The 21,335-nt window shown below is 32.6% G+C and overlaps 1 pseudogene; it reads left to right on the top strand.

Moving 5' to 3' along the window:
* Nucleotides 1–397: 397 nt before the first annotated feature.
* LOC114498514 lies at nt 398–1,441 on the top strand (annotated as a pseudogene).
* The last annotated feature ends 19,894 nt before the right edge of the window (nt 1,442–21,335 follow it).

The raw sequence follows: 21,335 nt of genomic DNA, 5'->3' as shown, positions 1-21,335 counted from the left end.
GACCTTGGTTACCAAGATGTGTGTAACCAAAGGAGTTTTTGTGACTAGGGCAATAAAAGGTTGAAAGTGATAATTCCTAAAGTTTAATTTGACACAGGGGTTATGAGAAGGATAAAGGAAGGTAACACTGAGAGGACGAGCCCTGGTAGGAGGCAGCGCGATTTGGAAGCGTGCTCCAGAGGCCAGTGGTATCAGGAAGATGGAATTTCCCTTCTCTATTTTTAGGAAACATGCTAAATACCTCAAACTCAGCATGTAAAAATATCTGCGCACGAGTCCCTCAGCAGCCTTTGAAGAGGAAGGAACTGCAGTTGTGTATGTGTGTGCGTGTGAGTGCGTGCCAGTGTGAGGACACAGACGTGTTAGCAGCGGAGTTAGAGTCTCAGCTCCCTGGACTCCGTTTGCTAATCTCTTCTTTCTCCCCGTCGCCTATCTGGTGGTGGTGGTGGGTGTTTATATTTGTGTTTCTTTTCATTTATTTCCGAATCTTTTACAATTTGAGGGTTGATGGTAGTGGGAAAGACAGATCAGGGTAACCAAGGAGAATAGTAGCAGAAGAACAGGAGGAGGACTCAGAGATGAGCAAGAGAATTAACCTGGAGTTAAGGAACAGAGCCTGGAAGGAGGTGACACAATTAGCCTTTGATAATTGCCATTGTGTGTCAATGGGGACATTGAGGGCCTCAATGATACTTTTAAAAAACAAGAGTTTCTGAGTGTGGCTAATGTAGAACTAAGTTCACTGGCCCAGTTTTCCAACTTAAATAAACTTCAAAAGTTGGAACTTAGTAACAATACAATTTCTAAAGGTTTGTAAATTCTAGCAGAGAAATGTACTAATCTACCCACTTCAATCTGAGTACAAACAAAATCAAAGATGTCAGTACACTAGAAGTTCTGCACAATCTTAAAAAATTGAGAAGTCTTGACTTGTGTAACTATGAGATCACCAACCTAGAGAGTGTTTTTGAATTGCTGCAGCAGATCACATACTTAGATGGATGTGATCAGGAAGATAATGAAAGACCAGACTGGTGAGTGGAAGTTGATAAGGGTGGAGATGAAGACAATGAAGAGGAATATGAAGCTGGACCACCTGAAGGGTATAAGGAAGAGGAGGAGGAAGAAGGGGATGATGATGAGGATGAAGATGAATCAGGCTCAGAATTGGGAGAGGGAGAAGAGGAAGTGGGCCTCTCATACTTAATGAGAGAGGAAATTCAGGACAAAGACTATGCTGGAGAAAGAAAAGAAGAAGGATAAAAAGGAGGAGGAGGAGGAGGAGAAATCTTCAAGGGCCAAAGTGGAAACTAGATACTGAAGATGATGGAGAAGATGGCTAGATTATCCTAAGACCAGATTCCCTAAATTTCTGGCTGTGCAATAGAGTGATCACATCTTCCTTTGTTTCTTCACAGATAATAGCAATCCCTACAGAAGATAGTGTATAACTTTTAATGAGAAAAGTGTGGCTTTACTAGTTTTGCCTTATCATTCTAAATAGGAATTACTAGTCTGTTAATGATCGTATTGTATGTAAAGAAAAATTTTCATTGACCCCATTGTGAAAGTCCCTAGCAGTTTACATGGAATTTTAATTTTTCTAATACAAACTCACTGTATTAGTCATTTTTAGCTCATAATTAAAACATGATGGCTTTTACACAGACATAGTATGGTGCATTTTTTTCATAAGGTTTTAAAGTGGTTTATGAATTAACTGAAATCACAGTCAGCTGGATTATGAAATAGAAATAGTCTCTTGAATTAATTGGTTATCTTTTAGAGGTAACCCAGAGATCTTTAGTTTGAAAGAAATGAGTTTTTTTTATTTTTGCTAAGCGTTTTAGGGTGCTTATTTGTTACATGAGTAACTTGAAAGAAAGAGCAGAATACTTAAGGTTCTAGTCAACAATATAGTTCATGGTTTTGAGGAAAGTTTCTGAAAACTTTTAAGCTAGAGAACTCATACGATTTTATTTTTCATGTCCTGGCTGGTGTGGTTCAGTGGATTAAGCACTGACCTGCAAACCAAAGACTTGTAGGTTCAATTCCCAGGTAGAGCACATGCCTGGGTTGTGGGCAAGGTCAGGTCTCCAGTAGGGGATGTGCAAGAAGCAACTCCACATTGATATTTCTCTCCCTCTTTCTCTCTCCCTTTCCCTCTGTCTAAAATAAGTAAATAAAATCTGAAAAAATAAAGATTTATTTTTGAAGGAAAAATTGCTTATGGTAAGTTCAGAGACATGCAAATAAGCCCTTTGTTCTTCAAGCTAAATGAAGATGATGACATGCTAATGGTTGTTTTATTTTGCTTTTACGTGTGCATTTTTAAATTTTCCTTTTGACAATTCCTTTGTGATCACCTTCTTTTCTTGTTTCATTCTCCTCCCTGTTCTCAAAAAAAAGTTGGGAAACATGAATTCTCAGGACAACCTTTGATCTTACACCTCAACTATATTTTCAGACCTATCTCAGTCTTAAACAAGTGAAATTGAAGTATTTTCTCAGATACAAATATTATTATCTATACAATTTTTGCAACATACTGCTTACTGGACTTACAGACTGTGTAGCAGGATAAAGACAGAAAAGACACAGAGGGGCTTTTGGCAGTACCAACAGTGTTCCTCAAAAGTCAGAATAATTGCCTACTGATAATTAATGGCATATTTAAGCCAAAATTTTTAATTAGCTTCCCAGATGAGTTAGCTACCACTCTGTAAGTATTCTAATTTTTCTGAATATAATTTTAATCATTCTTTCCATACTTGAACACATTACCAGATATAACACTTGATTGGAATAATTAGGCAGTGGGAACATATTTGCAACTAAATCTATATTAAAAGTAAGATATGTTTTCAAGTGGATGTCCATTAAAAGTAGAAAAATATTTGAGAAAAGTGTGACTGTGTGTTTTCTTATATGGCTACTAATCATAACATGAGCAGACAAGTACATCCCCATTTCTGTTGTAAGGTCCCATGTTCAAGGAAATTGCTTTTTTAATCTTGGCTCTCTAAATTTCCCCCTTTGTTTTGAGGATTTGTAAGATTTTTTTAAGTTATTGTCAGCAAATTAATTGAAGTTATACTTCCAGACTGGAACACATTTAAATTACTCAATATAGTACTGCTTTTTTTTTTTTTTAAGTTTAAATGTGTTTGACTTGGGGTTATAAGATAAAAATTAGGAAGTTTTAGTTTGTGGATAAACTAAAAAAGTTGCACAACTGACTGAAATAAAACTCTTGTGGTAAGTTTAGTGGGGGGATTTGAATATCCAAGTAGCTAATATTTTACTCCTTTTAACAACTGAAATGCCTGTTTTAGTCACTACAACTCCTCATTACATAGGATGCCAGATTTTAAATAGTATTTGTATTGAATTGGCCAAAAAGTTCATTTGTTTGTTTGTTTTTTTCTATAAGATGGCTCTAGTAGTGCTTAGTTGCCTTTAACTTCATTCAAAACAATTTTGTTAGATCATATTGTGACAATGGTCATATCAGCATGCATTTTTAAAAAATTATCAAAATTGGTGAATTTTTGTATAACCATTTTAATATTGAAGATGGAAGAAAATAAGCAACATTTTTGGCTTGTTATGCTTTATTATTTCAAGAAAGGTAAAAACACAACTGAAAAAAAACAGATTTGTGCAGAGTAAGAGAAGATACTGTGACGGATTGAACATGTCAAAACTGGTTTGCCACGTTTCGTGCTGGAGATTGCTGGCTAGATGATGCTGCACAATTGGGGAGCACAGTGGAAGTTACTAGTGGTCAAATCAAGACATTAATTGAGGCAATCAACATTATACCACATGGGAGATGGTCGACATACTCAAAATCCGAATCTATAAAGTTACTGGAAAAATGTCGTATTTTATGGAAAAATTCATAAGGACTTTTGGACCAACCCAATAAAATTAAATCTCTATATTGACTTTCTTATCAATCATCTTATTGATCAAACAAAATTAGAGTTCTTTGGTTTGAATACAACATTTAAGAGCCTCCAAACAACTTAAGACTTAGTTTTGTGGGCAATGTTTTCATGTAAACAAGTAAGGGTGGGTTTTATACTTGGTAGTTTTTGCTCTTTGTATGGTGGTATGTGTATAGTGTATTCAATTCCTCAAAACTCTCCTTAAAAATCTTTGAAATTAATACTTTTGTGCAACTGTGTTTTGAATAAAGCCATGACAGTGTTAAAAAAATAAAAACTCTGCTCATGGTTTAAAAGTAATGTTGGAGTTTCCTCTCGTTCATTTGTTTCCACTTACAGCTCTGTATTTATAAAGCAGTGTTGATTTCTTGAGAATTGTTTCCAAGGATTTAAACATCTGTGTTTACAGGTCCTTGAATTCTCCACATTTTCAGACCTATGACATGAATATATGTTTTGATAAACACACATAAGTGAATAATTTTGTCCCCTCTTAAAGTTAGTATGAAACTCAAGAAGTTAGAACATAATTTTTGTTGAAGACTTATATAAATGGTTCTTCTTTGGCTGTAAATTATGTATTTGTTCTACTTTTAGGAAGTTTAAAAACTACTATAGCTAAAAGGATGCATTAAACTAGGGGGCAGAGTCTGCATATGAAGCATGGTCAGTTCTGCGTTCTACATCTTTTCTCAAAGTGATAAAATAGAAAAAAAAAACGAATGTGGAGAGAAAGGCCAGTAATTTAGTTTTCTATAGAGAACTATTAAAATTTTGTGCTTCAGAAATAATGAAAGCCTTCCCAAGAAAAAAAACACACTTATGCTTATATATTATTGGAGGATAGAGAATATTATGGCAAAGATCAAATAGCTATTTTCATTACTGAATATATTTTAGAATTATAATAACTTAGTACAAAATTGTTATTCAGTTTTCCCACATGTCAGCTATAGTTGCAGAATTATTTTACAACAAAATGTGTTGTTTCCAAACTGGAATGGAGTGAGAAAGAAGCTTAGTTATCACCCATAGCAATAACTTATTTTGTAAGAGAGAAAAGTAAGAAAGAAAGAAGTTAAGTGATTTATCCAGTGTCTCTTGGGATTGTTGTAACTGAAGCAGGGCTAAAAATGAAGTCTCCCCACTCAGTTTCCTTCAGATTTTATTCAAGCTAATCTTGCTTTATTTCTGGATGATACCCCCTATATCCTTCCTACAAAATAGGAAGCAAAAAAAAAATCAGATGTGTCTTTTACTGCTTAAACATCATCACCATATAATTTTGACAGTCCCTATGCACACAGGTTAACTTGGAGGGAAAGCATAAACACTTCATTTCCCAAGACTGCCAACTGCTTCTATTTATTCCCTTAATATCATGTATGTGCACATGCACATATATCCCATACTTCAAGTTGGTTTTGTAAGTGCATGATAATATGCCATGTATAGTTTTTACCTATACATTAAACTTCAATTACTAAATATTTCATAGCCAAAGTAAGGGAAATTAGAAAAATAATTTAGTTTAAATAAAACAGTATAATATCTTAGCAACATAATTATTTTGAAAGCATAGTAATGGGAACTTTTACCTTATTAATGTTTTTGAATGAAAAAATATCCCTATGCTTTGCATTTCACATAAAAATCTTAACTCTTTAACACATTTTGTTGTAAAATATTTAACACATTTTGCTGTAAAGCCGCTCTACAAATATGGCTGACAGGTGGGAAAACTATGTAACACTTCCATATGATTCTACAATATATTCACTGAAGAAGATAGCTACTTGATTTTTGCCTCACTATTCTCCATCCTTTGATAATATGCAAGCAATCTAAGTATGTTTTTGCTTGGTAAGGCATTTGTTATTCCTGAAGCACAATGGATTCTAAAATGCTAACATGTGTTTTGTAATTTGGAAAAATGTTTCTGCAATAAATAAATGTTACAGGGCTAATAGGAGTGGATCTCTTCACTTAGTCCAGATAAGTGTATAGAGACACATGAGAAGATTCAAGGAGGTTATTAGTAAGTTTAATAAAATAAAAACAATAATTTAATTATTTTTTAAACTTCCATTATATTTAGCTCACAAATCATATGAAAAGAGGTAAAGCTTGCTGACAGCTGATTTATTCCAGTACTTTCTAATAGAAATATAATGTGAACCACAGAGTGGTTCATTCAGTGGTTCATTTTAATATTGTATCAGTAAAATTCAAAATATTATCATTTTAAATTGTAATCAATATAAAATTGTTATTGGATATTTTATATTTTTGAAAACTGGTATATGATGATTTCATCATTCAGTGTATGTTTTTTACTACTATCATCTAAATTTTGACTATGTACATTTTGAATGCTGACTAGCTACATGTAGTTAGTGGGTACTGTACTGGACAGCATAGATTAAATCATTTGAAAAATAGTGTATCCAAAACAGAGCTCTTGATTTTTCCCTATAAATTTGATTCTTTCATTCTCTCCTGACTCTATAAGGTATGATTTTCCTAGTTTTTTAAGTCTCAGCACTAAAATATATTCTTTGTCTTCCTTTACATATTAATCCATCACCAAGTCTTGCTGTTTCTGCCTCTAAATCAAAATTGTTCTACCTCTGTGCATTTCCAGTGCTCTCTTCAGGCCACTACTACCACTCACTTAGACCATCACAATGGCCATACTTGGAATTCTTTTAGCACTGATCTTTTCCCTCTGTCATACTATTATTTAAATCTATACCATACCATGTCATTCTTCTACTTTAAACTAGAAAATAACTCTCATTGTTTTTAAAGTCCAACCTCCCATCATGGCATACAAGGTTATACATAATGTGAATTCCTCTCTCTGTCACTTGATTAATGCCATAAACTCATAAGAAACTCACAGGAATATTCAGGTCCTTTACCCATTTTTTAATTGGGATGTTTGTTTTCCTGGAGTGGAGTTGTATGAGTTCTTTATATATTTTGGAGATCAAACCCTTGTCCAAGGTATCATTTGCAAATATATTTTCCCACACATTTGGTTCCCTTTTCTTTGTGCTGATGTTTCCTTCAGCCATGCAGAAGCTTTTTATTTTGATGAAGTCCCATTTGTTTATTTGTTCCTGTATGTCCCTTGCTCTAAGGGACATATGAGTGAAAATATTCTGCATGGAGTATCTGAGATTTTCCTGCCTATGTTCTCCTCTAGGACTTTTATGGTATTGTTACTTATATTTAAGTCTTTTATCCACCTTGAGTTTATTTTTGTGTATGGTGTTAGTTGGTGAGGTGGGAGAGTGGAGACAACTGTACTTGAACAACAATAAAAGAAAAAGAAACTCACAGGACTCTTGTAAGGATAAGTTGATTTAGTGAATATTGGCAAACTTTTCAAATTGTTGTAGTGTGCTTTAATGTTAAGTTTTTATTTATCAATGAGTGAGTGACCTGTTTTGCTTCTAGATTTGTGCTAAGGGCAGAGTATCAATGTATGTGTGTTTAATTCAATCATCTGAGAGCATATGTAAGAAATGGAAAACCAACAAAAATAAGGGATAATAATGACCAGTCCTTATTTTCTGATAGTGGTAGCAATAGAGGAGACATTTTTCAATACATATTTAATGGTATAGGCTAAATAAATTCTCCCATGTATAAAAATTGTTTGTAAAGGATATGTGATCATTTACAGTTCTCTTTTTCCCTTAGTGTTGGTACTACTTCAGTCTCAGATGCAATGTGACTAGACAGAATCCAAATACTTTTTATCCAAAGTTTAGAATAACATTTTTGACAGGAAAGAAATAATTGAGTGAAATTACTTGAAATTACAGGCTCTGCTTTATTGGATAATTTTGAGCAGCTTTACAAATAGTAAATTTAAGGTAGTTGTCATAAAAATTAATATGCATGTGCAGTTACAAAATAATCATGGGGATATAAAATACAGCATAGGGAATATAGTCAATAATATTGTATGTATGGAGCCAGGCAGATATTGAAATACCAAGGGGATCACTATGCAAAGTATATCATTGTTTAACCACTATTCCTTAAAACTAGTCAAAAATAATATTGAATGTAAACTATAATTTAAAAAGAAAATTTAAAAAATTATATGACAATTTGGAAACAGTTTTAACATCAATTTACACAAATACAAATATTTATGCATTGAAGCTATATGTCACTCAAAGGAACTAAAAAGGACTTAACTTGGAGTGTTAGACTAGTTTGATTTTGGTGAATCTCTTAGATTTAAGGCACAAATCAAAGTTTTCTGAGGCTTAATCACAAAGCTTGAAAAGCCAATTGATAACAACAGGCCTATTCAACATCCTCATTTCACAAACATAATACACGCACTGAAAAGGGTACATGAACTTTAGTTAACTTCTCCTTAAATTTGTGGAAGTTATTAGACAAAATGATATTCCTTTTATTTAATTTTAAGATGGCATTGAATATATATTTCAAATTTTAATATGGAATAAGAATTTTGAAATGAAACCATTTCTTGAGATACTAAATGAAAGATTATGGTATATCATAGGCTACTTGTAGACTATGGGGAAAATTAAATTGTAATAGCAAAATAAGTATTTTCATTCAAATGTTTTAATTATATATGACATTATATAATACCATTTCATTAGAGTTAGCCTAGCTTGGCAATTTTCCTGTTCTCATAATAGCATCATTAAGGGGTTCCACCATCATATGCACATGTTCTAATTAATTACCATGTAGCCATAGGTGCTTGGAATAGTCAACCTGTTCTTATTCCTTTTTGACTGTTATTTTTATATGTTCAACTTCACAACTTTGAAAATAACAAGATGAAGAAATTAATCCTAGGTAATAAAAAATGTGATATCCAGGAAATTATGAGTATAGAAAGAGCACTCATCAGTGATGATGGGTCAACATAGAGAGAAAAACAATTGTGAAGTTTAAACTTCAAAGGTGTTTTATTTGAAATTCATGCAAGTCACAAGTTGAAACTACCATAGGTGCAAGCTTCTTCCTCTAAGAAGGAAAAACAATAAAGGGGATTGTGTAAAATTCAGTTCTGTGGACCATGATTGGCATGGTTACCAAATATTTTAAAGATGAAGCCACCCAGTAGGGAAATTTATGAAAGACCAATGAAATTAGTAATTTTACAGGCTGAATATTTGCTGAAATATGTTCTCATCATTAGACTTCAACTCTATTCTATACTTTTATTAATCATTCACATCTCTGTAGTGTTTATGGTTTAAAATATGTCAACTTTTACAGAGTAAGAGTGGTGGCTTCGAAAAGCAGTTTAAACAAGATCATCCTTGCTTTATGAGTGAAAGCTTCAAACATAATCTAGCTTTTTAAAATCTAAATATTCCTTTTACTAAACAGTGTAATTCTCAATGATCATTCATTCCACTTAAAATATTTGGTCACTGTTTTTGTGGTGAATTCGGATAGTATTCAGTTTTGAGTTTCACTGTCTCCAAGTAATCCTAGTTTACTAACACAACTACAATTACACTGTCTCTTTCAACTGCTTCTACTAAACTTATGTAAGTATATATTTTCAAATTGCAAAGGTGTGCTATGTTATTTTTTCAGCTATTCATTTTTTAAATTTCTGTATCAAGATATAATTCACATAGCATACAATTTACTGATTTAAAGTTTGAAATCATTGGACTTTGTGTATTCAATACATTTGACACCTGTACCATAGTCAATGATAGAACATGTTCATCACTTCAAAAACTAATCCTGTATCTGTTAGCTGTCACCCCACTACCTCACCTGGCCTATCCAGCCCAGTAATTTACTTTCTGTTCCTATAAACATAAATTTCTATTCTGGAATTTTATATAAATGGAATCATATAGTATCTGAGCTTCTGTGACTGTCTTCTGCCTGTTTCTTTTACTCAGCACAATTTATTCAAAATTCATTTCTGCTGTGATATGTTTTAGTACTTTGTTCCTTATTATGGTTGGATAATATTCTATTGTATATATATATCACATTTTGATTATCCTTATAAAAGGATAAAATGTTATAAAAGGAAAATTTAATTGTAATAGTTCTTGCTACAAATCCCTTATCAGACATAATTTGCAAATATTTTCTGACATTCTGTGGGCTATAATTGCACTTTAATGATAGCATCCTTTGCCACACAAAAGTTTTTAATTTTGATAAAGTCCAATGTATCTATTTCTCCTTTTGTTCCCTCTGTTTTTAGTGTCATATCTAAGAATCCATTGCCAAATCCAACATCATGGACACTTGATTCTATGTGTCCTTTCAACAGTTTTTATCATTTTACTTCTTAGATTAAGTTTTTGATCCATTTTGAGTTAATTTTTATATATGCTGTGAGATAAGGGTCAAACTATTATTTTGCGTGTGACTATCCAATTGTCCCAGAACCATTATCGAAACGCTATTCCTTTCCATTGAATGATGTAGGCACATTGTTGAAGGTCAGTTGACTATAGACAAATGGTTTAATTTCTGGAATCTTTTATGTATTTTCTTTTTTTTCTATGCAAATTACCTGCTTATGGGTTAACCTACATGTCCAGTGCATCTACCAATCTCTTTCTAATTATTTTTTATCACAAACTCAGTGTTTTTGCAAGTGCCCATAGGCCTGACTTTCTCCACAGTCTGTTGGAAACAAGGTCAGTTCACTAGGGAAGAGATGGGGGGCTGTTTAACAGCCACCTTTCAAAAGGTAAAACCTGTGAAGCACTGCTCTGGAGCTAAGCATGGAGCCAGTGGCATCCATGTCTCTAGTGACACATGTTCTGTAGGAAGCAAGCCCACCTTAAAAGATATACCTACTCTGTGATTTCAACTATATGACATCAGGAAAAAGGGAAAATTATAGGACAGTAAAACCATTACTGGTCACCTGCAAGATATTTGAAGAGAAGGAGGAAGGGAGGAATAAATATATATAGCATAGGAGAATGTAATTATTCTCTATTGTGATACAATGGTGGTTTTATGACATTATGTATTTGTCAAAATAAATAGAACTGCGCAAAAGAAATGTGAATTCTAGTGTAAATGATGGACTTTCATTAGTAATGCATCAATATCAGTTCATCAATGATCAAAAACGCACCACACTAGTGCACAATGTTATTAATAAAGAACACTGTATGTTGGGGTGTGAGGCACGCAGAGTCTATGTAAATTCCCTGTGCTTTCTGCACAGTGTTTCTATAAACCTAAAACTGCTCTAAAGATAAAATATATTAAAACTTGAAGAAAATGCATATTTTAAAAAATCCAGGACATAAAAAACGAGTCCAGTAGAATTCCCAAAGAGCCATAAGGCCCCAGTTTATTTGTTTACTTTTTAACTTCATCCCTGACTTGAAGGTGTCTAGAATATATGAGTAAAAATATAATCATAATATGTAAAGATAAAAGCTCAGTACATTTTCCAAGATTATGAAGAACTTCTCTTTGGCTTCTTACCTTTTTTTATAACTGAAGGCACTGCTGCTAAGATGATTCCAACAAAGACATTTATGTATGACTTTCTCATTTTAATAAGTAGAGGTGGGGGATATAACAAAGAAAAATGTAAGATAAATATCTCGCTACATTTCTAAGTAATGACTTAATTGTTCAGAAATAGCACATTGACAATGGTACACAATAGATAAATATCTACATTTACTTGGATAGTGTTTGCTGACAAAATAAAGTGGTTCAACTTAATGTGTTACTTTTCAGTAGCCTACAATGTTATGATACAAACAACTTTAATGTATGCTTTCCTTTTATGGCCTGTAAATTTGCTAAATGTAATGCCATATATTCTCTTGTTAGTATCTAATAATCTGCCAGTTAAGGGTATGAACATTCCATTCACAGCTACAGTCCCCATGCAATTTGCATATATTGTGGGCAATTTTATTTTTCTTGCAGAAGTACTCTTAAACACAATTACTCTGATTGTAAAAGATGCTATACTAGCATTTTGTTATATAGGAGTTTAAAATCATCATGTAGGAAGCAATGACTCTAAGAAACATAACATAGATACATTCATTGAAGTAATGAAATTAAGATTCTACTAAATTGTTATCTGCTCCTTTAAAATACTTAAAGGAATTTTCCCTCCCTGTTGAATTCATCTGATTACCTTAAAAATGAATAGTACCACCAAATACCTTATCATTCTCAGAATGAAATGAATGCTAACTAGCATTGTCTGTATTCATGTTTTCTTACAGCGTTCCTCCATCAGCATTCCTTCTCCCACTGACATGTGGTCTTTAAATTTCCTAATGAATTTGGGACCCTGGTTAACAACTACCTTATTGTAAAATTAATGTGATTGTGGAAAGTCAACACACACTTTTCAGAAGATACAATATATCACTATGATAAACTAGTAGTTTTTTCTAATCCCAAACCAACCATTGAGTTCCCTTATTTTGTGCTCATAAATTACAGGATCAGAATATAAGTGTGTCCAGTTGTAAGTGCAGGAAACATTATCAGCAAAATGACGCTGGGAGTCGCATGCTTCATGGGAGCATGTTTGAATGCATCTCACAGTCAATGTAATTGAATTTTACTGTCTGCAGTTTACTGCCTATCTTTAAATTATGTAGGTCCATTACCCCCAAAAGTATTTGCAGCGTTAGCTGTAGCATATCCTTATTAAAACTCATAATTGTGTGCTCATTATACTATATTCTTGAATGTTTATTCTTGTAGTCAGTGTGGTATCTGGGTCTGCAGCTTGTCACATCCTATTTGCTGTTGGCAGCACCACATATCACTCAGCTTAAAGCATTTTTTTTCCATTGTGTACTTCCTACTATGTAACTTTTTAGTTTCACATGTGAGGATCTTTAATTACATATTAATTTTGAATTTCTTTTTCAACAAGTTTTGATAACTCTTGGTTTTGGTTTTGATATGCGGAAAATCTAATCAACAGGGTCTGGTGCAAATAACACCCCTTATTTATTACAAAATCTTTTGTTACAAAATCATCTGCATGCAATTCTGTAACATAATATCACAATCAAGCATACCATATGAAGTTTTAGGTGAAATGTTCAAATTAAAACTATAAATTATTACACCCATATTATTCCCCTACCAACCACACTCAAGCAGGCATTACTTCTGCTGGACACTATATATGGTTTCATTTTGATCTCATTGAAAATTTACTCAAATAATAAAATAAAAAGTAAACCACACTCTGAGAAGATAAACTATTAAATAAAAGAAACTCTGTATGGAAAGAAATGCAAAGCAATTATGCTAGAAATACATTTCAAAATAAAGTTCCTTAAAAAACAACTCTCTAAGTTATTAAAAAACTTTCTTAAGCATTTTCTAATATCTATAGTAATTCTTATTTCATTTAATGCCTAAGTGGTATATGAATTCATAAGTGATTATTAGAACAGACTTTTTTTTAATCTCTACAAATAATTGCTACACTGTAAACCTTAGTCAATTGTATATGTGGAGGTAAGAATACTAGCTCTAGAGACAGAACAAAAAGACTTGTATTCAAATTCTAATTTTTTCTACTTGCATGCTTTTGGTACATCATCTGATTCTTCTGAACATTGGTGTCCTAAGTTCTAAAATGAGGAAAATAATAGAACTGATGTATCAGATACCCACAATGCTCTGCCTAGCTCACCAAGGGCATATTTCTTTGTATTTTTAATGTACACATCTACCATTGCTGGGGTGTTTGGATACTTTCCTAAACGGCATACACTTGAACATTCTCTTAAGAAATGTCCTCATGAAAATGAGGTTACCTAGCTTGAGATGCCTGGGGATTCCACCTGGCCTCCCTTTCTCTTCCTCCTACCTTAACTCTCCCACCCCTGGGGTGAAAGGCGATTACTGGACAGGAACAAAAGCTCTGATCTTTGACCCAGAGTAGAATTGAGTCTTTAGAGCAATTTACCCTCTAGAGTTCCCCCTGAGATGAGGTTCAATGTGAACTCTCTGAATCTATGTTCTTATGTAAGTCTTTTCTCTTCCCTCTTTTGCTTTTCTCATGCCCTTACAGGTTACTCAGAGAGCACTGCCTCAACAAAGCACATACTCATCAATCTTCTCAGGTCCTGCCTCTGAGGAACCAACCTGCCTTACCTGTCTTCTTTAGTGATTAACATTAACTGAATTCATTTAAAGCCTCTAGTACCACACCTGACACATTATAAACCCTCAATAAATATCATTTTAATTACTGATATTGCTTAAAGAGAAGAAAATCATATGTGATTTAAAAGTTAGTTTAATTTGACCTAGAGAAGATTATGAAGCTGAAAATTATATACATGTAACTCCAGTGAAATGATTAATTGGTCAATGAATCATGGCTATTAAATGGCTAGTTTCAAATTCTTATTGGTCAATATGTAAATATTACATGTCTTTAAGGATAAGCTGGTGCAAAAATAACCACTGAAAGACAAAAGCCTGGTAGGTCATTGTCTGCTAATGGGGTTATGAGGCCAAGAAAGTAATTCTGTTTTAAGAACGCATTGGTGAATGGATGTATTTCTGTCTCTCTGTCCGTATTAATTAGTATATTATTCATGACTGTCTCATGTTAGTTTTACCACCATAAAAAGTATGGACAAACAAAATAAAGGTATCTCTTTATATCAATGTAATCAATAATAAGGAGAGAAATGGACTGAAAAGCACAAGTTGGTAAACTTTTGTGGGTTTTTTTTCTTTTTATAGTGAGTTAAACTAAATAGGAAGACATAATAATGACTAGTCAGTAACTTAACATTTTGAAAAAACTCATCTACAGAAGTTTCAAGCACGAGTAGTGCAATGATATCCATGAAAAGATCATCACCATTTTGTCAACATGTTACAAGTTTTATTGCCAAAACTGAGTCAATGCATTCTGCAGTTTGTGAAAGACTACGTGAATGTCTGGAGCTAGTCTATGCTTTAGCCAAAATTCATAATCAAATAAGTGATTTTATTTTACATCAATGAAATGGCAAAGTCATATTTTCAGTGTGAAAATAATTAATTATTACTAAATCAATATTCATACAAGTAATTCAATTTGTTATATCATATTTTAAGGGAAATATGAATAAATTGCTTATTTCACAAAAATCATGATTCATGGAACATAATGGTATTTAACTCTGCATTAACTCTTCACTTCCTAAAAGCAATCATTACATACAAAATAAAGTTGATAATATTTCACATAGTATTCCACTATCTAGAGATAAATGCCATTGTCTATTTCCTGAATAGTCTTCTAGTAAGTTCAAAATGCATATATGCATTTTTTAAAGTGATACCTTTCACCCTGGCCCTGTGGCTCAGTTGGTTGGGCATCCTTCCACAAAGTGAAAGGTTGCCAGTTCAGTTCCCAGTCAGGGCACATGCCTGGATTGCAGGTTTGGTCATACTTGGGGCACATATGGGAGGCAGCTGACTGATGTTTCTCTATCACATTGATATTTCTCTCCCTCTCATTCTCCCTCTTTTCCACTCTCTAGAAATAAATAAAATCTTTTTTTAAAAAGTGATATCTTACCTATATACTACTTGTAACAAATAGTTATGAATATTTATTTGTGTAAATATTATGAATAGCCTTATATACCATATATTATCTATGAAGTTAATAAAATGATTATATAATATTCCATTGTATAAATTTCTAGGTTTTCTAACTTTCGTTAATTTACAGAGAATCTGAATTCTCCTAATTACAAACATCCTAGCAATGCGTATTATTGTACCAACATTTTGACATCTATTTAAGGATTATTTCCACAATGTAAATGCCTCTTTAAAGTTTGTGACAATATACACTCCCCCAGATATATTTGAGATTATCCATTTTATTGCAATTTCACATTTATTTGTGTATTTTTAAATCATTGACAAATACACAGTCAAAATTATTGATTATGAGTTAAGCTGAATGTTTTCATTTGTTTATCAGCACTTAAATGTATACTACTCACATTTTATACTCTCTCCTCTAAGAATTTTTATAACTTGAGTAATTTGTTATTACTTGATTAGAATTTTTAAGATTTTATTTATTTATTTATTCATTTGTTTATTTACTTTAGACTGGGGATGAGAGGGAGAAAGAGAAGGAGAGAAATATCAATATGTGGTTGCTTCTCACCGGGCCCATCCTGGGGACCTGGCCTGAAACCCAGTCAAGGCATGCACCCTGACTGGGAATTGAAAGGATGGGTGACCCCTTGGTTTTCAAGCCAGCACTCAATCCACTGAACCACACCAGCCAGGGAAGATTATTTATAGTTTTATATATCCTCCAGGATTTTTCACTTTACTTTCAATTTTTATGATATTTCAAGTCTTTGTAAAAAATATCAGAATTGTAAAGTCTATCAGTCATAATAATTTATTGCATATTTTCTATGACATTTCTCTAAAATTACAAGACTTATTATCAATGGTTTTTCTTATTTTTTTATTTTTTTATTATTCATGCTATTATAATTGTTCCCACTTTTTCTCCCTTTTCTTGCCTCCATTCAATCCCAACCTCTCCCCTCTCTAAGTCAATCCCCATATTGTTGTCAGTGTCCCTGCGTTATGCATAAATGTTCTTTGGTTAATCCCTTGAATATCTTTCATCCTGCTTCCCCTCTGGCAGCTGTCTGTTCCATGCATCTGTAATTCTGTTTCTATTCTGTTTGTTAGTTTATTGTACTTATCTTTTAAATTAATTAATTTATTTATAGAGAGAGGGGAAGGGAGGGAAAAAGAGAGGGAGAGAAACATCATTGAATATGTGGTTGCCTCTCGCATGCCTCCCACTTAGGACCTGGCCTACGACCCAGGCATGTGCTCCAACTGGGAATCGAACTGGTGACCCCTTGACTTTCAGGCTGGGACTCAATCCACTGGGCCACACCAGCTAGGGCAATTTATTATACTTATTAGTTTCCACATATAAGTGAAATCATGTATTTGTCTTTCACTGACTGGCTTAATTCATTTAGCATGATATTCTACAAGTCCATTCATGCTGTCGCAAAATATAAAAATTTCTTTTTTTTTTACTGGTGCATAGTATAGTTAAACAGACATATGAAAAAATGCTCAACATCACTATTCATCAGAGAAAAGCAGATTAAAACCACAATGAAATGTCACCTCACACCTTCAGAATGGCTACCATCAATAAATCAACAGATATTGGTGAGGACATGGAGAAAAGGGAACCCTGGTATGCTGTTGGAAAGCAATATGGAGCATCCTCAAAAAATTAAAAATGGAACTCCCCTTCACCCTAGCAACTCCATTTCTGGGAATATATCCTAAGGATCCTGAAACACAAATAAATATGGAAGAATGACACGACGTCTGTCTGGGAAATGTCCAGCCATTGCTAAATTAATATAATGAGAACTGTTTGTACATCAACATAACCTGGCAGCCAAGGAGAGTGGGCTGGAATGTGCATGTGTAAAGAATGGTGACTTCCCCATATTAGTCAGTGGGGGTGGTAAATATGATTGAGTGAGCATGTGTACTGTGTGACGCTCACATTCAAAATGACTGAAAGTGTAGAGAGCGAATCTGCATCAAAGTTTGTGTTAAGCTTGAACATTCCTCTGTGGAAACTAATTGGGTTTCAGAACAATGTAATGAATATGGCATGAATTAAAGTGTGACACTAATACTTCAAAGATGGTTGAGAATCTGTAGAATGTGATCCACATTCTGGAAGGCCTGCAACGAGCAGAACACCTGAGCATGTTGAACTGTCCAGGCTGTAATCAACAAAGACTGGAGAACTGCGGGAGGTCCCAAGGTGCCTATGTTGAAGGGGACTGAGGCATCATTGTCCTATGTACAGTTTCTTGTATCTTGTATTTCTTCAGTAAATGTTTCAAAATTGTTAATCCATATCCCTATGAGAAAAAAATGTTATCAACTAGAGTATAATGCTTTTATATAGTTCTTTTTTGCTTTTAGTCTTACAGCCTCCTCTCATTTTTGATGTTTTTTAGCTCAGCACCTTTCACCTCATCTCCCATAATGAGTCTAATTCATACATTTGTAACACAGTGAGATTCTTTTGTCACAGTCTGTTACTTCATTCTGGGATCCCACGATATTATAAATGATTTTTTTTTAATTTTTATACATTAATGTTCATTCTATATATTTTGACAAATACATTATGTCATGCATTGACCCACTACAATATTATACAGAATAGTTTCATGATCCTAAAAATCCTTTGTGTTTTATCTATTCAACACTCTTCCTTTCTCAGATTCTTGGCAGTCACTATTTTTTTTTTTACTATTCTATAGTTTTTCCCATTTCAGAATGTTATATAAATAGAATCATAAATGTTATAGCTTTTTCATACAACTACATGTTTTTCATGGTTCCTTAAATTTCTTTCTATCTTCAGTAACTAATTTGAAAATAAAAACAACTTACTTTAGTTTAGCTGTTAATTAATAAGTTTTCAAAAACTCGTTTAAATATATTCTATGTAGAAATCAATTTTAAATATAAAACATTTTAAATAAAATAAAACAGATTTTTAAAACTGCATACAGTTTAAAAATTATCTTTATCCTTTTTTATAGAATATGAGACTATAAAATATAGGAATACATAGAAAAGCTCATCTTAGTTTTTAAAATTTTATCTTCCCTAATTTTTCTGTTTTAGGTGGTAAAACATTAAACCATGTTTATATTTTTAAAATATTTTTATACATGATAATATTTGTAAAATTGAGTGTATATGTACATATATACATGCATATATACAAACATATTATTTTCTACAGTACATGTATGTTCTTAAATATTTTAAATTTGCATTACCTTGATATTTTTAGATAACTCTTAAAGTATAATTTTAAAGTATTTTCTAATCATGTTTCATTTTTTTTTTTTTTGCATCCCAAAATATTTTATGAGTTTTTCCTGCAATTCTGATTAAATTTTCTTTTTGCTTTTGGTTTATTGATTTTTCTCTTTATTATTTTCAAAGAACATATAACTGATTCACAGTAAATATCTGTCAAAGGAGAGTAAAATGCTGAGGATCAAAATCTGCTCCCCACTTATACTTATGCTCCCTGTATTTAGATCAATTGTTTCAACTCAACTATTTATTCTTCAACATTCATTTTCATGACACTTATCACCAGCAACAAGAATGGGACGGTTATTAGATATAGTCAGCCTGGTGGGCTATATCAGAATAACCATCCCATTCTGTTCTTTGAAAATTAATCCTTTTGGAAAAGAATTCTAAAAATTTCTGAGTTATGAGTCATATTATCTCCTGGTTTTCAACATGGAAGAAGGTTTTCTTATTCTTGAATTTCTTATTAATGTCTATGAAAATTTAAGAGACTGGGGTTCTTCACTTTTTACAATTATATCATCCTGTTTTCTGGAAACCCAAACATGCTTTAGTTTTCTCTTCCTTTGGTCACTTTGCTAGAAATTAATTTCTTTTTCTGTCATTTGATATGATTCTAAATTATTTATTAAAGAATAGATGGCTTATGATAGCCCAATAATTTTTTATTAAAAATTATTAAGAGTGTTACCCAGAAAATTTAATTTTTGTATGTATCATCTCTTTTCACCCCCTCCTTACCACAAAAGAAAGGATGGGAACTGTGACAAATCCTAATATTTTATCTGATACTATTAGTGTATGATAATTTATAAAATGTATTCTTATTTTCCTGTAGTTGTTTTTTTTAATATAGCATTGGGCTATAACAGGTTATTATTTATTTGCTCATGGTTGAAATAGTGGAGTAAATTATGATATTCAGAAGGTTTTAAGAGATAAGAACTTAAAAATTAAAATTAAAAAAGCTCCTCTGAGAAATATAATGATAAGACATAATTATAAAATTTAATAATGTTACGTGATCATTTTTAGTATCCCCACTTGAGTCTAAGAGACATTTGCATCACTAATACTTTATAAATATGTTTCTTTAAGGTATAATAGTCCCTAATCCCCAAACAGAAACTGGTATAAAAATTCACTAAGAAGCACTAATTGAACTCTTGAGTATAAAAATTCCATCTGTTTTTAAAGAACATTTGTGTGTTAGATGCAGAGTACTTGTACTGTAAAAATGTCTTAATTCTAAGAAAAGTAGATACAGCAAAGTCCTAAATAGCCATCATTTCATTATCCAGAATTCTCTCTGAAATGATATTTCAAAAATTCTGTCTTATAAAGAGCTGATGGTTAAAATTATATTCCAGAAATATACATATTTTAAGATACTATAAAAATAAAAAGCATTGAATTATCTAGTACAATTTAATTACCAACTATATCTAGTTATACTCAAAGAAAAATATACCAAATAGGTTGCATACCACATGTATCAAAAGTGTTTCATCAAAGAGACATAGCTCTTAAATTCAAAAAATTTATTGAATATTTCAGAGATAACTGTCTTTGATCAGACACACACACACATTTAATTTTTTTTAAAAGTTAGTTTGTTGGATGTCATTTCTACTTATATTGTAAAATGCCTTGGTTTCTTCCCATGTATTCTGTACTTTGATAATTTTTATTGAAAATACATAGCATAAAGCAAAAATTATATACATACAGATATATATTTAAGAGTTTTTTAAAATAATTCATGTAATATCAAAGAAAAAACATGCAAAGAAATTTAACTTTGCTGTTGTATTTAAATTTTTCACGAATTCTTGCCCTGACTTCAATGCAAGGTCTGTCTGTATCTTTAATAAGTAAAACACCAATATCACTTTCATCATCAATGAATTTCTAATCAGCAGTGTGATGGGATTTGATTTCAAATATCCATGTTCATGTCTACTTTCTGCAAATGGATAGGGCAAATCAGATTTCCAAATGAAGCTCAATATCTCTTAGTAGCCACCTCTGCATCTCTCATACTTCACAACAATAATCAAAAGAATATAAAGTTTAGAAGATGGTAGTGGAGTAAGTAGAAGGTACATTCATTTATTCCCAGGACCAAACTGGAATTACAACTAAATTATAGAACAATCACCTGAACAACTAACTGAAGAACAGCTGAACAGAATTTTAAAACCAAAGATACACAGGAATAGCTATATTAAAAATGGTAGGAGGGGCCCCTGGCTGGTGTGGCTCAGTGGTTCGAGCACTGGTCTGAAAACCAAAGGGTTGCCAGTTCAATTCCCAGTCAGGGCACATACTTGAGTTGCAGGCCAGCTCCCCAGTAGGGGCAATGCAAGAGGCAACCACACATTGATGTTTCTCTCCCTTTCTTTCTCCTCCCTTCCCCTCTCTAAAAAATAAATAAAATTC

Source organism: Phyllostomus discolor, chromosome 6 (genome assembly GCF_004126475.2).
Source record: "Phyllostomus discolor isolate MPI-MPIP mPhyDis1 chromosome 6, mPhyDis1.pri.v3, whole genome shotgun sequence".
NCBI lineage: Eukaryota > Metazoa > Chordata > Mammalia > Chiroptera > Phyllostomidae > Phyllostomus > Phyllostomus discolor.
Note: the sequence above shows the minus strand (reverse complement) of the source record. Positions and strands in the feature narration are given on the sequence as shown.